We start from the raw sequence: 15,882 nt of genomic DNA on the forward strand, positions 1-15,882 counted from the left end.
GTTGCTAGTGTGTCATCATCACTATTTGTTTTGTAATGTTGCCCCCTGCTGGTCAATTCCTCTTACTACAAATCAGTGTTCCACCAAGAGCCAAGACACAATAAAATACAGAAGCAGACCCCGTAAGAAATTCAATATTAAGAACATGTAGATGGTATGTAGTGTCTCTTTAAATGGACATCACCACAGTCAAGGTGAAAATAAAGTAGCCTTGAACAACTAAACCATCTACAGATAAAAGATAAGGTTCTTGAAATCTAGTTGTTATGCTAATAGAGGTAAACAAACACTGTCTTGTAAAGCCTTGGTTACAATCTCTATAAGGAATCTAAGTCCTAACTCACCATCATGCTATAGTACTGATGAACACCTTCTTCCAGCACAAACAGAGTGTATATTGCAGACCTACAGCAGCCTGCCCTGTAACACCTGTAAGTCGAGTGGATAAAGGCGTAGTGAACATTCTTATTTGTTTTGTAATGTTGCCCTCTGCTGGTCACTTCTTATTACAACATACCAGCAGTCCCTGAAGGGCTCAAAGGTTAGATTGGAAATCCAGGTGGTGAGATGATGCTTTCTCAAGTAAACACTGGCAAGGCTGTTGCTACAAAGGGTTATTGTAGAGGAGAGAGGTGCAGACATACAGCAGCCTGATCAGAGACACTAAATACAAGCCCTCTGGGGCAACCAGCAGCAGCTATAGGGCTCAGAGGGAGTGACAAAGCCATGACGTGGTCTCATGAAAACTATAGTAAGGTTGTTTGGAGGCCGGCAAGGTTATTGTAGAGGAGAGAGTTGATCTGCAGCACTGTGTATGCTGGCTGCACAGAAGTACACAGCACTGTCTTCAGCTGTTATACTGGAGATGGTTAAAGAACCTGCCCTTCTTGCATTTCCTGTTAAATTAAATCTTTTCTTAAACTTCTCTTCTGGGTTTACTATTTCATTGTTAAGATACCCAATGAGTTCCAAAGTTCCTTTCCTTGATTGTTGGTACCAGTACATGAAGTAATAGCTGCTGTCATCATGAGAACACTGGAGTTCAACAGAGTGTCCAGGGACTGGACAATGTTGATACCATCTGAGAAATCTGTTTACAGAGACAGGATAAAAAAGTGAAATATGAATAATTACCAAGACAGCTAGAAAGAAAATAATAATATCTGAGTTGGAAAAATTAGTAATACTTATATAACAAGTTATCTGTCTTCTTTGTCTAAAAACATGTAACTGTTTGGTGTCAGTCTTGTAGCTATAGGGCTTCATATCCTTTGGAGGTTCTTACCTGGGAGACACAGCAGCAATGCCGTGAACGCAATAAAAACTCCAGCCATCTTCACGTGCCTGTGCTGGAGAGAGAGGAGAAGCACAGCAGGCCTGCCTGGGGTTTCATTGCAAAGATACAGGAAGTGACATCACAGCAGAAGGAGAAGCTTTCTTTTATTTAGTGATGCAAAACCAGACTAATACAAATAGAAAAACAGATTCCATTCAATAGTATATTTTACCTATTTCTGTTACCATGTCGCCCCCTGCAGCTCACTTCCATTACTACAGCACTAGAGCTGGTAGAAGAGAAGGCAGAGTGCTTTTTGCCAGGTGCTGCAGTGGGATTGTATCACTGTGTTTGCTCGCTGAGCAGAAGTACAGGGCACTGTCACCCGGCTCCAGATTCTTAATCTTTAATGATCCCTTGTCTACTGCAGATCTGTTGACTTCATATCTATCTTTACTGAAGTCCTATTCAAATTCTGGATCTTTATAAAAATCTGAGAATACTAGTAACTGAATCCCTTGTCCTCGCAGCTGACGGTACCAGTACATTTGGGTGTAGCTGCTGTCCCCATCGTGCTCACAGAACATCTCTGCAGAACCTCCTGCTCCCTGCAAGAGGACCTGGGGGGTTTGAGAGACTCCAATCCCCTGACTGGGGCCTGAAAAATAAAAATAAAAAAGAAAGTGGAAATATGTGTGATAAATATCAGTGGAAATTATTGGTATTGAAAAGGAAATAAATCTCCCTTTCAAGATACCAAATTAAGAATAAACAAACCAAGTAGAACCTGAAAAACCCTTGAACACCTGCTAATTTAATTTGTAGTTTTGTAAATTGAACAATTATTTGAATATAGTCACAGTCCATCGTTAATAATAGCTTTAAATATCAACCCTTTTATAAATATTACTTGTCAACATGCTTGTGTAATTATCTTGTCTCTGCTGCTGTAGAAGAAAGAAAGAAAGAGACTTCATGTACTTGTTAAATATTCAGCAAAATGACAACACAGAACATATTCCAAATATCAGACTCTTTCTTTCTTTCTTTCTTTCCTTCTGTGCTGCGTGTGCTCTTCAGCTGCTATTAATACAGGCAGCTTGGATGTCATGATATCATTCTAAAGCAGTCGTACTTGGCAGCCAGTGGTATAAAAAGAATAAAAGCAGCCTGGAGCTCATCTCTCCTGATAATGCCCTCCTGCAGTCCTTGCTGTGGAATTGTGAACACTCTGAGACACAGGGGCTGATTGTGTCAGGGTTTGCTGAAACATTACAGGAAATGACACGACCACACAGCAAATAAATAGACATGTGAAGGACAGCCCACTTGCACAAAAGTGTGTGCTGCAGATGGCAGGTGTTTCATATTCACTCCTGTGTGAGTTCTCTGTGATGAACTGATAGTGCTAGATAGTGATTTGTAGCAGGTGGTGAGATGATGTTTTCTCATGTAAGCGCAGGGAAGGTTGTGGGTAGGCAGGGTTATTGTAGGGGAGAGAGGTGATCTGCAGCACTGTGTATGCTGGCTGCACAGAAGTACACAGCGCTGTCTTCAGCTGTTAAATTGGAGATGATTAAAGAACCTGCCTTTTCTGCATCTCCAGTTAAACTGAATCTTTTCTTAAACTTCTCTTCTGGTTTTACATCTTTATAGCTAAGATACCCAATCAGATCCAAAGCTCCTTTCCTTGTTTGCTGGTACCAGTACAACTGGTCATAGTTGGTAATATTATGAGAGCACTGGAGTGCAGCAGACTGTCCAGGACTCTCAAACAGTGAAGGAGGGGACTGGCGAACGTTACCATCAGAGAAATCTGTGGACAGGGAGAGGATTAGAAGTGAAATTAAAAAAAGACAGAAAACAATAACATTGGTTAGGAAACAATAACTAATAGTAGCAGATGTAATATCTTTGTTTTAATTTTTTATCAAGTAAAAAATAAATGCTTTGGAGGTTCTTACCTGGGAGACACAGCAGCAATGCCGTGAACACAATAAAAACTCCAGCCATCTTCACGTGCCTGTGCTGGAGAGAGAGGAGCAGCACAGCAGGCCTGCCCGGGGTTTCATTGCAAAGATACAGCATGACAAGACAGGAAGTGACATCACAGCAACAAGTTGAAGCAAGTGATCAACACAATTTTTTTAAGTGCTCCAAAAAGGAATGGGTAGCACTTTGTATTTAATATTCCAGAGTATAGATAATTTTTTAATTCAAGCACTTTTTTCATGTACTATTGTTATTATTAGTAATATAATATGAATCAGCTCTAGTTCCAGCCTCTAGTTAATTGTAGTCAATACAAAAGAAGTCATTAGTACTCAATGTTGGTTAAAAAGTCATCAATCCTTGCTGTGTCATCACATGTTAATTGTGACTTTCCAAAGCATGTTCCTCCAATTCCCAGTGTGTCTTTTAAACCTAGGGTAAGGGCCCCCTTTGAAATCCCCACACTAAAGCCAGAGAATCATTCATCATTGAACAAGAGAAACACACTCGTGACAAAGAACAATGCCTTTGATATAAGCCATGTGAAGACATCCTGGGATCTGAAACAGGGAGGAAAGGAGCGAGCCTCAGATATCCATGACCTCTTCATGTTGCACTGTGTTCCAAACAATACAATCCTCTTCCTTTAACAAATATTATACAAATAACAAATGAGGAAGCTGAAATTACTCTACATTATAATTTAAAGCTCTGGATTCTGCTGCCTTGAGCGTCATTCTAATGAATTATAATGTCACTAGAACCTTAATGTATTTAAATATATTGTAATTCACCTGATCATGTATTGATACCTTGGTTAGTGGTTAAGTAATAAATTATTAAATTACAGTGAACAGTATTATTGAAGTTGTTTTTGCTGGGTTTTAAAAATCAATCTTAAGAACTATAATTTACATGGACAGTGGAAAATAAAAACAGTCTTTACTTAGAAATAATACACTTTTACAATTTAGAAAGACTGTACCTATATGTACTGTGTAAGCAGCTGTACAGTAATCATCAGTGTTAAATAAACCTGAGTAATACAAATAGAAAAAAAGAGTCCCTTGAATAGTTTTTTCTGTTACCATGTCGCCCCCTGCAGCTCACTTCAATTACTACAGCACTAGAGCTCCAGTTTCTTAATCTTTAAAGATCCCTTTTTTGCTGCAGGTCTGTTGACTTCATATCTCTCTTCATTAAAGTCCTTTTCAAATTGTGGTGCACTGCAAGACACTACTAGTAACTGAATCCCTTGTCCTCTCAGCCTACGGTACCAGTACATTTGGTTGTATTCAAAGCCACCATTGTGTCACAGAACCTCCACAGAACCTCCACAGAACATGAACATGTCTGTGGAGGTTCTGTGAGCCACCATCGTGTCACAGAACATGTCGCCCCCTGCAGCTCACTTCCATTACTACAGCACTAGAGCTGGTAGAAGAGAAGGCAGAGTGCTTTTTGCCAGGTGCTGCAGTGGGATTGTATCACTGTGTTTGCTCGCTGAGCAGAAGTACAGGGCACTGTCACCCGGCTCCAGATTCTTAATCTTTAAAGATCCCTTGTTTGCTGTAAGTCTGTTGACTTCATATCTGTCTTCATTGAAGTCCTTTTCAAATTGTGGTGCACTACCAGACAGTGAGAATACCAGTAACTGAATCCCTTGTCCTCTCAGCTGACGGTACCAGTACATTTGTTTGTAGTTGATGTCCCCATCGTGCTCACAGAACATCCCTACAGAACCTCCTGCTCCCTGCAAGAGGACCTGGGGGGTTTGAGAGACTCCAATCCCCTGACTGGGGCCTGCAAAATAAAAATAAAAAAGAAAGTGGAAATATGTGTGATAAATATCAGTGGAAATTATTGGTATTGAAAAGGAAATAAACCTCCCTTTCAAGATACCAAATTAAAAATAAACAAACCAAGTAGAACCTGAAAAACCCTTGAACACCTGCTAATTTAATTTGTAGTTTTGTAAATTGAACAATTATTACAATATAGTCACAGTCCATGGTTCATAATAGCTTTAAATATCAACCCTTTTATAAATATTACTTGTCAGCATGTTTGTGTAATTGTCTTGTCTCTGCTGCTGTAGAAGAAAGAAAGAAAGAAAGAAAGAGACTTCATGTAGTTGTTAACTATTCAGCAAAATGACATCACAGGGCATATTCCAAATATCAGCCTCTTTCTTTCTTTCTTTCCTTCTGTGCTGTGTGTGCTCTTCAGCTGCTATTAATTCAGGCAGCTTGGATGTCATGATATCATTCTAAAGCAGTCGTACTTGGCAGCCAGTGGTATAAAAAGAATAAAAGCAGCCTGGAGCTCATCTCTCCTGATAATGCCCTCCTGCAGTCCTTGCTGGGGAATTGTGAACACTCTGAGACACAGGGGCTGATTGTGTCAGGGTTTGCTGAAACATTACAGGAAATGACACGACCACACAGCAAATAAATAGCAAATGAACCAGTCATGTGAAGGACAGCCCACTTACACAAAAGTGTGTGCTGCAGATGGCAGGTGTTTCATATTCACTCCTGTGTGAGTTCTCTGTGATGAGCTGATAGTGCTAGACAGTGAATTGAAGCAGGTGGTGAGATGACATGTTCTCATGTAAGCGCAGGGAAGGCTGTGGGTAGGAAGGGTTATTGTAGAGGAGACAGGTGATCTGCAGCACTGTGTATGCTGGCTGCACAGAAGTACACAGCACTGTCTTCAGCTGTTACACTGGAGATGGTTAAAGAACCTGCCTTACTCCCATCTCCAGTTAATTTGAATCTTTCCTTAAACTTCTCTTCTGGTTTTACATCTTTAAAGTTAAGATATCCAATCAGTTCCAAAGCTCCTTTCCTTGATTGCTGGTACCAGTACATCTGGTAATAGCTGCTATCATCATGGGAACACTGGAGTTCAGCAGAGCGTCCAGGACTCTCAAACAGTGAAGGAGGGGACTGGAGAACCTTGATGCCATCTGATAAATCTGTGGACAGAGAGAGGATAAAAAGTATAGCAATTCCAACCAATTACAAACTCGTCTAGATAGAAAACACTACAATCTGATTCGGAAACAAATACTAATCCTGATATCAGAATGCATCTGTCTTCTTTATCTATTCATATTGCACAGAATTAAAAACATGTAACTGTTTAGTGTCAGTCTTGTAGCTATTTGTCTTCAAATCCTTTGGAGGTTCTTACCTGGGAGACACAGCAGCAATGCCATGAACACAATAAAAACTCCAGCCATCTTCACGTGCCTGTGCTGGAGAGAGAGGAGAAGCACAGCAGGCCTGCCCGGGGTTTCATTGCAAAGATACAGCATGACAAGACAGGAAGTGACATCACAGCAGGTTAAGCAAAAGTTTTATATGTCAGCGAGTTGCCAGGATGTTGTAACTATGTCAGAATGACTTTCAGCTATCTCGAGTTGGACACATTCACATCTTCTTAAACTCAACCTCTCTAAATCTGACCTTCTCTACTTTCCTTCTGCTTCCTCTCCCTCCTGTGATCCTCCATCTCAGTCTCCCTTGCCTCTATCACTCTCGCCATCTCCTTCTGCTAAAAGCCTGGGTGTTACTCTTGACCCCTTCCCCTCCTTCTCTCAACTCTTCTCCTCCCTGTCACGCACTTGCTGCTTCTTTCTTAGCAACATCAATAGAATCTGTCCTTTCCTCTCTACTTACTCCACACAATTCCTGGTCCAAACTCTTGTACTCCCCAGATTGTACCACTGTAACTGTCCCCTTGCTGGTCTCCCTGCTTCTGCAATCCACCCCCTTCAGCTCATTCAAGATTCTGCTGCTCGTCTTGATTTCTCCCAACCTCGCTACTCTCATGCTACCCCTCTGTTATGCACTCTCCACTGGTTACCTATCTCTGCTCACATTCAATTCAAGACCCTTGTTCTTGTCTGTGACTCTCTCTGCCACACTGAACCCTCCTATCTCCAATCCCTCATGTCTCCCTACATCCCCTCTCACCTCTCCGCTCCTCCTCTACTGGTGGACTGGTCATGCCTTCACTCCACTCTCCATTCTCCGAGACCGGACCTTCTCTTCCCTAGCCCCTCTGTGGAGGAACCAGCTACCGGAGAACTTCAGGACTGCTCCGCCTCTCACTGTCTTCCACCACCTCAAGGCCCTCCTGTTTAGACTGCACTTGTAGATCTCTTGATCCACCCCTCCTACTATGCACTGGACTTGCATGACCTGAGCATCATGTTACTGGATTCTCAGCTGATGCACTATCCTTGCAATATGGCACTCCTATGATGTCATTGTAGAAACAAATTGTTTTAATACAAGCTTGTTACTTCTTATTTGATATTGTATTCTAGTAGTATTTGCAATCACTGTAAAATATACTTTATTTAAATATTGTTCTATTGTTCTTGCACTGTAACCTTGTATTGCCCTGTAACACCTGTAAGTCGCCTTGCATAAAGGCCTTTGGAAACATTATTATTTGTTTTGAAATATTGTCCTCTGCTGGTCCTTCTTATTACAACATACCAGCAGTCCCTCAAGAGCTCAAGGGTTAGACTGGAAATGCCAGGTGGTGAGATGACGTGTTCTCAACACTGGCAAGGCTGTGGCTACGAAGGGTTTTTGTAGAGGAGAGAGGGGATCTGCAGCACTGTGCTTTGCTGGCTGCACAGTAGTAAATGGCGCTGTCTTCCTTTGCTAAATTAGAGATGGTTAAACTGCCTTTCTGAGTTGTTTGTTTAGTGAAAGTGAATCGTGTTCTAAAATCATCTTCATAGGTTGCTGCTTGTGTCATGTAAGCGTATCCGATCAGTTTGAAAGCTCCTTCTCCTCTTGATTGCCGATACCAGTACATGTACTCATAGCTGCTATCATCATGATGGCACGCAAGCACTGCAGACTGCCCAGGTCTTTCACCCACTGGAGGGGACTGCTCAATACTGATGCCCTCCGAGGGATCTGTACAGAAAGAAAGGGAAGATTACATACAAATAAATGAACAGAAATAACAGAGACCAACAAACTAGAACTAGAAAAGTGGAATGAGTTTCAAACTGGATTCATTAAATCAAATCAAACTTTACAAAGTATTTAAACATCTCGGGACTGAAAGCTTTGAACGGGGCTCAATATATCAATTGCATCTATTCAGTGTGTTTCTTCTTCAACAATCTTTCTTTCAGTGTAATACAGGGGATCTTACCTGGGAGACAGAGCAGGAATGCAGTTAAGACAACGAATACTCCAGCCATCGTGTAGAGAGAATACAAACCAGCATGATACTCACAGCACTACATGGGAGTGGAGTTACACAGGAAATGACAACAGCAGGCAGTGCAAAAGGGGAGGTTGTTATTCTATTGTATGACAAGTGGAACCCATTGATCCCATTGATGTGCACTGGGGTTCCAAACAGATGCTACAATAATCTATGTGGTTTATTTACAGTATTTGATTGTGTAACTTCACTGTTCTTCTGCCTATAGTAAGATGTACAGTGTATTGCTTTAAGAAACCACGTAAAGGCTGTTGCAGGGTTCTGATTATGAAGAACAGAGACCTCCTACTACTTTGATGTAAGAAAATTATTCACTACTTCTATTCATGTATTAAGAGAACATTAGTGGGTGACATGAAATGTATTAAAAGCACAAAACACAATACACTTTTTTGTTTTTACTTTCTTTGATTATAATTAATTGATTTATGGTGTACTCAACCTGGCTGTGATTTAAAAAAAAACTAAACTAGACAAATTATTTAGTACATAAAACAAGCCTAAAGGCTTGAACAGCTTTTAAATTGACATCACCACAATCCAACCATTTGAACAGTGTTTGGATTCTCTATGATTGGGCTCATCACCAATCTCGTCTCATGGTGCCCTCTGCTGGTCTCTTTGAGTATGACACACAAATGCCTGTCGCTCACATCTCACCTGTTTCCTGTGTAAGACCGAGGGTTTGCTATTGAAAGAAGGTGCTGTTCTGAGTCGGAGGGTTTGTTATTGAAAGAAGCTGCTGTTCTGAGTCGGAGGGTTTGCTGTTGAAAGAAGCTGCTGTTCTGAGTTAGAGGGTTTGCTGTTGAAAGAAGCTGCTGTTCTGAGTCGGAGGGTTTGCTGTTGAAAGAAGATGCTGTTCTGGTTCTGGACACAGCGCTGAGTCCTCCTGTATCAGTGAGTTCACTGACCACACACAGACACACTGCACTCTCTTCAGCCTCCACATTCAGCACACTTCTTCTTCTCAGAGCTCGTCACTTCAATCCCGAGTTAAAGCCGTCCTCATAGTTTGGGTCGCTTTTAGGGGTGGCTATCAGCTATGGACCTGTTGGTACCAGAACATCCAGTCATGAACGGTTTGGTTCTAGCAACAGAGGTACCAGGTGTGCTGAACACAAAAAAGCCCCCCCGCTATTCTTCTCACCCACACCGATCATGAGCACCCCCAGAGGTTTCAAAACCAACTACACCCCACTGAGGGAGGAAGGAACACAGATTTCCTTTGCCACTAACATTCACCTTTCCAAGATTTCCTTTATACCAAACCCCTAACATATAAGAATCCTCACAGACCACATCATACCATAAGAATACATAGATACTACCAGTCAAAACATTTATCAAAGAAATAATATAGTTCATTAAGGATTAATATCATAATATCTTTTGAGTGTTTTATTTATTCATGGATGTCTGCTGCCAATACTGTAATATATGATTCTAGTTGTTGTTTTACTGTCTATTGTTAGAAACTTTACATTGCAAAACCAACTCATAACAACACAGCCCCCTTACTAAGATAAGCTGACACAGTGTCAGTGAATTGTAGCAGGTGGTGAGATGACGTGTTCTCATGTAAGCGCAGGGAAGGCTGTGGCTACAAAGGGTTATTGTAGAGGAGAGAGGTGATCTGCAGCACTGTGTATGCTGGCTGCACAGAAGTACACAGCACTGTCTTCAGCTGTTAAATTGTAGATGGTTAAAAAGCCCTTCTCTGTTGCTTTTCCAGTCATTTTGAATCTTTCTTTAAACTTGTCTTCATGGTTTATTTTGCCAAACTCATATCCAATCAGTTCCAAAGCTCCTTGTTTGCTGGTACCAGTACATGCGGTTATAGCTGCTATCACCGTGATAGCACTGGAGTTCAGCAGTGCGTCCAGGACTCTCAAACAGTGAAGGAGGGGACTGGACAATGTTGATACCATCCGAGGAATCTGCCGACAGAGACAGTATAAAAAAGGATTCCAATTACAAATAATAACAAGACAGCCAAATATAAAACAACAAAATCTGATTTGAAAATAATTAAAACTCTTCATATCAGTATCTATTTTTTCTTTCACATTATAATAATATTTATCCCCCCCAAAAATGCAGTAGTTTAGTGTCGTTGCTGTTAATATCTGGTCTGCTCTTTGGAGGTTCTTACCTGGGAGACACAGCAGCAATGCTGTGAACACAATAAAAACTCCAGCCATCTTCACATGCCTGTGCTGGAGAGAGAGGAGCAGCACAGCAGGCCTACCCGGGGTTTCATTGCAAAGATACAGGAAGTGACATCACAGCAACAAGGTGAAGCAAATGAATGATGAGTTATAATATCCCTTGGGGGCCGCTGCATAATAATAATAATAATAATAATAATAATAATAATAATAATAATAATAATAATAATTAGTAATGAGATAAAAGACATGCATTCAAAACTAAAGCTAAACTAATATTTGATTGTTGATTCATTTTCAATCAGCTGCAAAGAACACAAAAGAGCAACCCCCTGAGACTGGAGGAGCGTGGGAGCGCACTCCAGCACCAGAGAGAACATTGTGCAGTTTTCTGATTCTATTAAATCTATATGGGCTTAGAGGAAAGAAAACAATGAAAGGTTGAGATTACAGAGGAGGGTTGGCAGCTGATATGGAAGAATACTCGTAGTGACTCTGGTGAAGTGGCATTACAATGAACACAGTCCAAGACATTCAATGCAGTGTTCTGGACGCCAGTACAATTACATGAGATCATGCATATGAAATGCTGGACATCATGTTGACACCACACTTTGGGTCTGGATAAGACTTCATTAGAAATAATAGACTTTTACAATGTACAAGAACTGGAACTATATGTATCGTGTAAGCAGCTGTACAGTAATCATCAGTGTTAAATAAACCTGAGTAATACAAATAGAAAAACAGATTCCCTTCAATTATATCTTTTACCTATTTCTGTCACCATGTCGCCCCCTGCAGCTCACTTCCATTACTACAGCACTAGAGCTGGTAGAAGAGAAGGCAGAGTGCTTTTTGCCAGGTGCTGCAGTGGGATTGTATCACTGTGTTTGCTCGCTGAGCAGAAGTACAGGGCACTGTCACCCGGCTCCAGATTCTTAATCTTTAAAGATCCCTTGGTTACTGCAGATCTGTTGACTTCATATCTCTCTTCATTGAAGTCCTTTTCAAATTGTGGTGCACTGCCAGACAGTGAGAATACCAGTAAATGAATCCCTTGTCCTCTCAGCTGACGGTACCAGTACATTTGGGTGTAGCTGCTGTCCCCATCGTGCTCACAGAACATCTCTGCAGAACCTCCTGCTCCCTGAAAGAGGACCTGGGGGGTTTGAGAGACTCCAATCCCCTGACTGGGGCCTGCAAAATAAAAATAAAAAAGAAAGTGGAAATATGTGTGATAAATATCAGTGGAAATTATTGGTATTGAAAAGGAAATAAATCTCCCTTTCAAGATACCAAATTAAGAATAAACATACCAAGTAGATCCTAAAATGCCTGAACACCTGCTGATTTCATTTGTAGTTTTGTAAATTGAACAATTATTTAAATAGTCACAGTTCATGGTTAATAATAGCTTTAAATATCAACCCTTTCATAAATATTACTTGTCAACATGTTTATGTAATTGTCTTGTCTCTGCTGCTGTAGAAGAAAGAAAGAAAGAAAGAGACTTCATGTAGTTGTTAAAGATTCCGCAAAAATGACATCACAGGGCATATTCCAAATATCAGCCTCTTTCTTTCTTTCTTTCCTTCTGTGCTGTGTGTGCTCTTCAGCTGCTATTAATACAGGCAGCTTGGATGTCATGATATCATTCTAAAGCAGTCGTACTTGGCAGCCAGTGGTATAAAAAGAATAAAAGCAGCCTGGAGCTCATCTCTCCTGATAATGCCCTCCTGCAGTCCTTGCTGTGGAATTGTGAACACTCTGAGACACAGGGGCTGATTGTGTCAGGGTTTGCTGAAACGTTACAGGAAATGACAGGATCACAGATCAACCAAAAGTGACTGAGAGGAAGAGTGAGGCGATTAGTTTAAACTGTGAAGCAGATCTTCAGTGAAGGAGTGTGTCAGTAAACACAGGGGCTGGAGTTTCTGATCAAATTGGCTGTATAGAAGCTGTGATAGGCATAGTTATAAGAAATATAGATAGAAAATGTTACCTTGATTGTGCAGTTTCTATTTTATAAGGCTCTTTCTACACCAGGTTTAACAGGTCCTATGAAATACTTTAAGTGCTTAGTTTGGGGAAATCGTCAGAGAAGGATTGTGTTAAATAAAACAGAGGGGCTGAAATGTGTGATAAGAGCTAGCAGCACTAGAAAAGTAAAATGCTTTGTGAATTTCCCCCATCATGTAAATCACAGGTTCAGATTTGGGGTTTTTCTCGATAAAGAGTTCTACTCCCTATTTACGTTGTTACAGTGCTGTCGAGGGATACAGGAGGATTGTCAGTGATTATCAGTGTGCATGTTGTTACAGTGCTGTCTAGGGATACAGAAGGATTGTCAGTGATTATCAGTGTGCATGTTGTTACAGTGCTGTCTAGGGATACAGGACGATTGTCAGTGATTATCAGTGTGCATGTTGTTACAGTGCTGTCGAGGGATACAGGAGGATTGTCAGTGATTATCAGTGTGCATGTTGTTACAGTGCTGTCGAGGGATACAGGAGGATTGTCAGTGATTATCAGTGTGCATGTTGTTACAGTGCTGTCGAGGGATACAGAAGGATTGTCAGTGATTATCAGTGTGCATGTTGTTACAGTGCTGTCGAGGGATACAGAAGGATTGTCAGTGATTATCAGTGTGCATGTTGTTACAGTGTTGTCGAGGGATACAGAAGGATTGTCAGTGATTATCAGTGTGCATGTTGTTACAGTGCTGTCTAGGAATACAGGAGGATTGTCAGTGATCAGTGTGCATGCTGTTACAGTGCTGTCCAGGGATACAGGAGGATTGTCAGTGATTATCAGTGTGCATGTTGTTACAGTGCTGTCGAGGGATACAGGAGGATTGTCAGTGATTATCAGTGTGCATGTTGTTACAGTGCTGTCGAGGGATACAGGAGGATTGTCAGTGATTATCAGTGTGCATGCTGTTACACTGCAGTCGAGGGATACAGGAGGATTGTCAGTGATTATCAGTGTGCATGTTGTTACAGTGCTGTCCAGGGATACAGGAGGATTGTCAGTGATTATCAGTGTGCATGTTGTTACAGTGCTGTCGAGGGATACAGGAGGATTGTCAGTGATTATCAGTGTGCATGTTGTTACAGTGCTGTCGAGGGATACAGGAGGATTGTCAGTGATTATCAGTGTGCATGCTGTTACACTGCAGTCGAGGGATACAGGAGGATTGTCAGTGATTATCAGTGTGCATGTTGTTACAGTGCTGTCGAGGGATACAGGAGGATTGTCAGTGATTATCAGTGTGCATGTTGTTACAGTGCTGTCCAGGGATACAGGAGGATTGTCAGTGATTATCAGTGTGCATGTTGTTACAGTGCTGTCGAGGGATACAGGAGGATTGTCAGTGATTATCAGTGTGCATGTTGTTACAGTGCTGTCGAGGGTTACAGGAGGATTGTCAGTGATTATCAGTGTGCATGTTGTTACACTGCAGTCGAGGGATACAGGAGGATTGTCAGTGATAATCAGTGTGCATGCTGTTACAGTGCTGTCGAGGGATACAGGAGGATTGTCAGTGATTATCAGTGTGCATGTTGTTACACTGCAGTCGAGGGATACAGGAGGATTGTCACTGATAATCAGTGTGCATGCTGTTACAGTGCTGTCGAGGGATACAGGAGGATTGTCAGTGATTATCAGTGTGCATGTTGTTACAGTGTTGTCGCGGGATACAGGAGGATTGTCAGTGATTATCAGTGTGCATGTTGTTACAGTGTTGTCGCGGGATACAAAAGGATTTTCAGTGATTATCAGTGTGCATGTTGTTATAGTGCTGTCGAGGGATACAGGAGGATTGTCAGTGATTATCAGTGTGCATGTTGTTACACTGCAGTCGAGGGATACGGGAGGATTTTCAGTGATTATCTCCTCCGTTTCCTGCAGGGAAGCAGGGTGCAGATCTGTTCTGGAGTCTGTTCTCCAGCCTGTAACAGTGTTACATGTGTGGGTAGTCACTGGAAAATACTGACAGACACAGAGCATTGGTGTTGATACGCTGCTCAGGCGCGCAGATTTAATTTTAACACCGAACTGACAATATGGTACCAGCGATGGTAGACCTAGTGTCACATTTAATAACGCAATAAAAACACAGAAACAAAAGCTAAAAATAAAAGTTTGCCACACAAAATGACGAGCACTAGTCCCATTAAAACTAACGTCCCGCTCCAGGAACCCACTACTCTACGGTAACCCTCTTATACTGTTTTGGGATCGACCTCCCCTAAACTGACCTACTTCTGTTGTGTTATTTCTGAAGTCCTGGCCTCCCAGCGACTCCGGGCCATTCTGACGGTCCTGGCTGGGCAGTCGCCTTCACAGGCCCCGTCTTGCAGTTAAAGGGCTCCGCAGTTAACGTGTCCCTCCTGGATGTAAACAAACACTCACTCAGCACCCGTCTGTACAACAATGGCCTTGCAGCAGCCCAGAGCTATAGCGCAGCCGCTTTTTGAGCTTTGCGCAGCATCCCCAGGCACGCCCCCCAGCCAATCCAGACCTCCCGATCACTTTAGCTCAGGACGAGCCTGCCACTCAACTGGTTGCTTAGCAACGCGTCTCCAACTGATTTTCCGCAGGCACACACTTGCGCAGGAGCCAGCGACCCGGTTCCCTGTCACACAGCCCCTTGAGGCTGATTCTTGTGAATATTTATTTTGTGTGCAGACTTGGGCACAGAAGCACTGTCAGCTGAGTGCCTACAATCAGCCCTCTCAGATCTACTGTCTTACCCACCCTGACTGAAATGGATTTGTAGAAGGGAGCTTTTTTACACTATTTATGAAGCTGCAAATAGTTTGAAGCAGGTGGCAGGATGTAAGGCTGTGGGTAGGCAGGGTTATTGTAGAGGAGAGAGGTGATCTGCAGCACTGTGTATGCTGGCTGCACAGAAGTACACAGCACTGTCTTCAGCTCTTAATCTAGAGATGGTTAGAGTTCCTGTCTCTTTTGCATGTCCAGTTAAATTGAATCTTTCCTTGAACTTCTCTTCAGGGAATACATCTGTATAGCTAAGATATCCAATCAGTTCCAAAGCTCCTTTGCTTTTTTGCTGGTACCAGTACATGCGGGTATAGCTGTTATCCCTGTGATAGCACTGGAGTTCAGCAGAGTGTTCAGGATTCTTAATCAGTGATGGAGGGGACTGGACAA

Source organism: Acipenser ruthenus, chromosome 48 (assembly GCF_902713425.1).
Source record: "Acipenser ruthenus chromosome 48, fAciRut3.2 maternal haplotype, whole genome shotgun sequence".
Lineage (NCBI taxonomy): Eukaryota > Metazoa > Chordata > Actinopteri > Acipenseriformes > Acipenseridae > Acipenser > Acipenser ruthenus.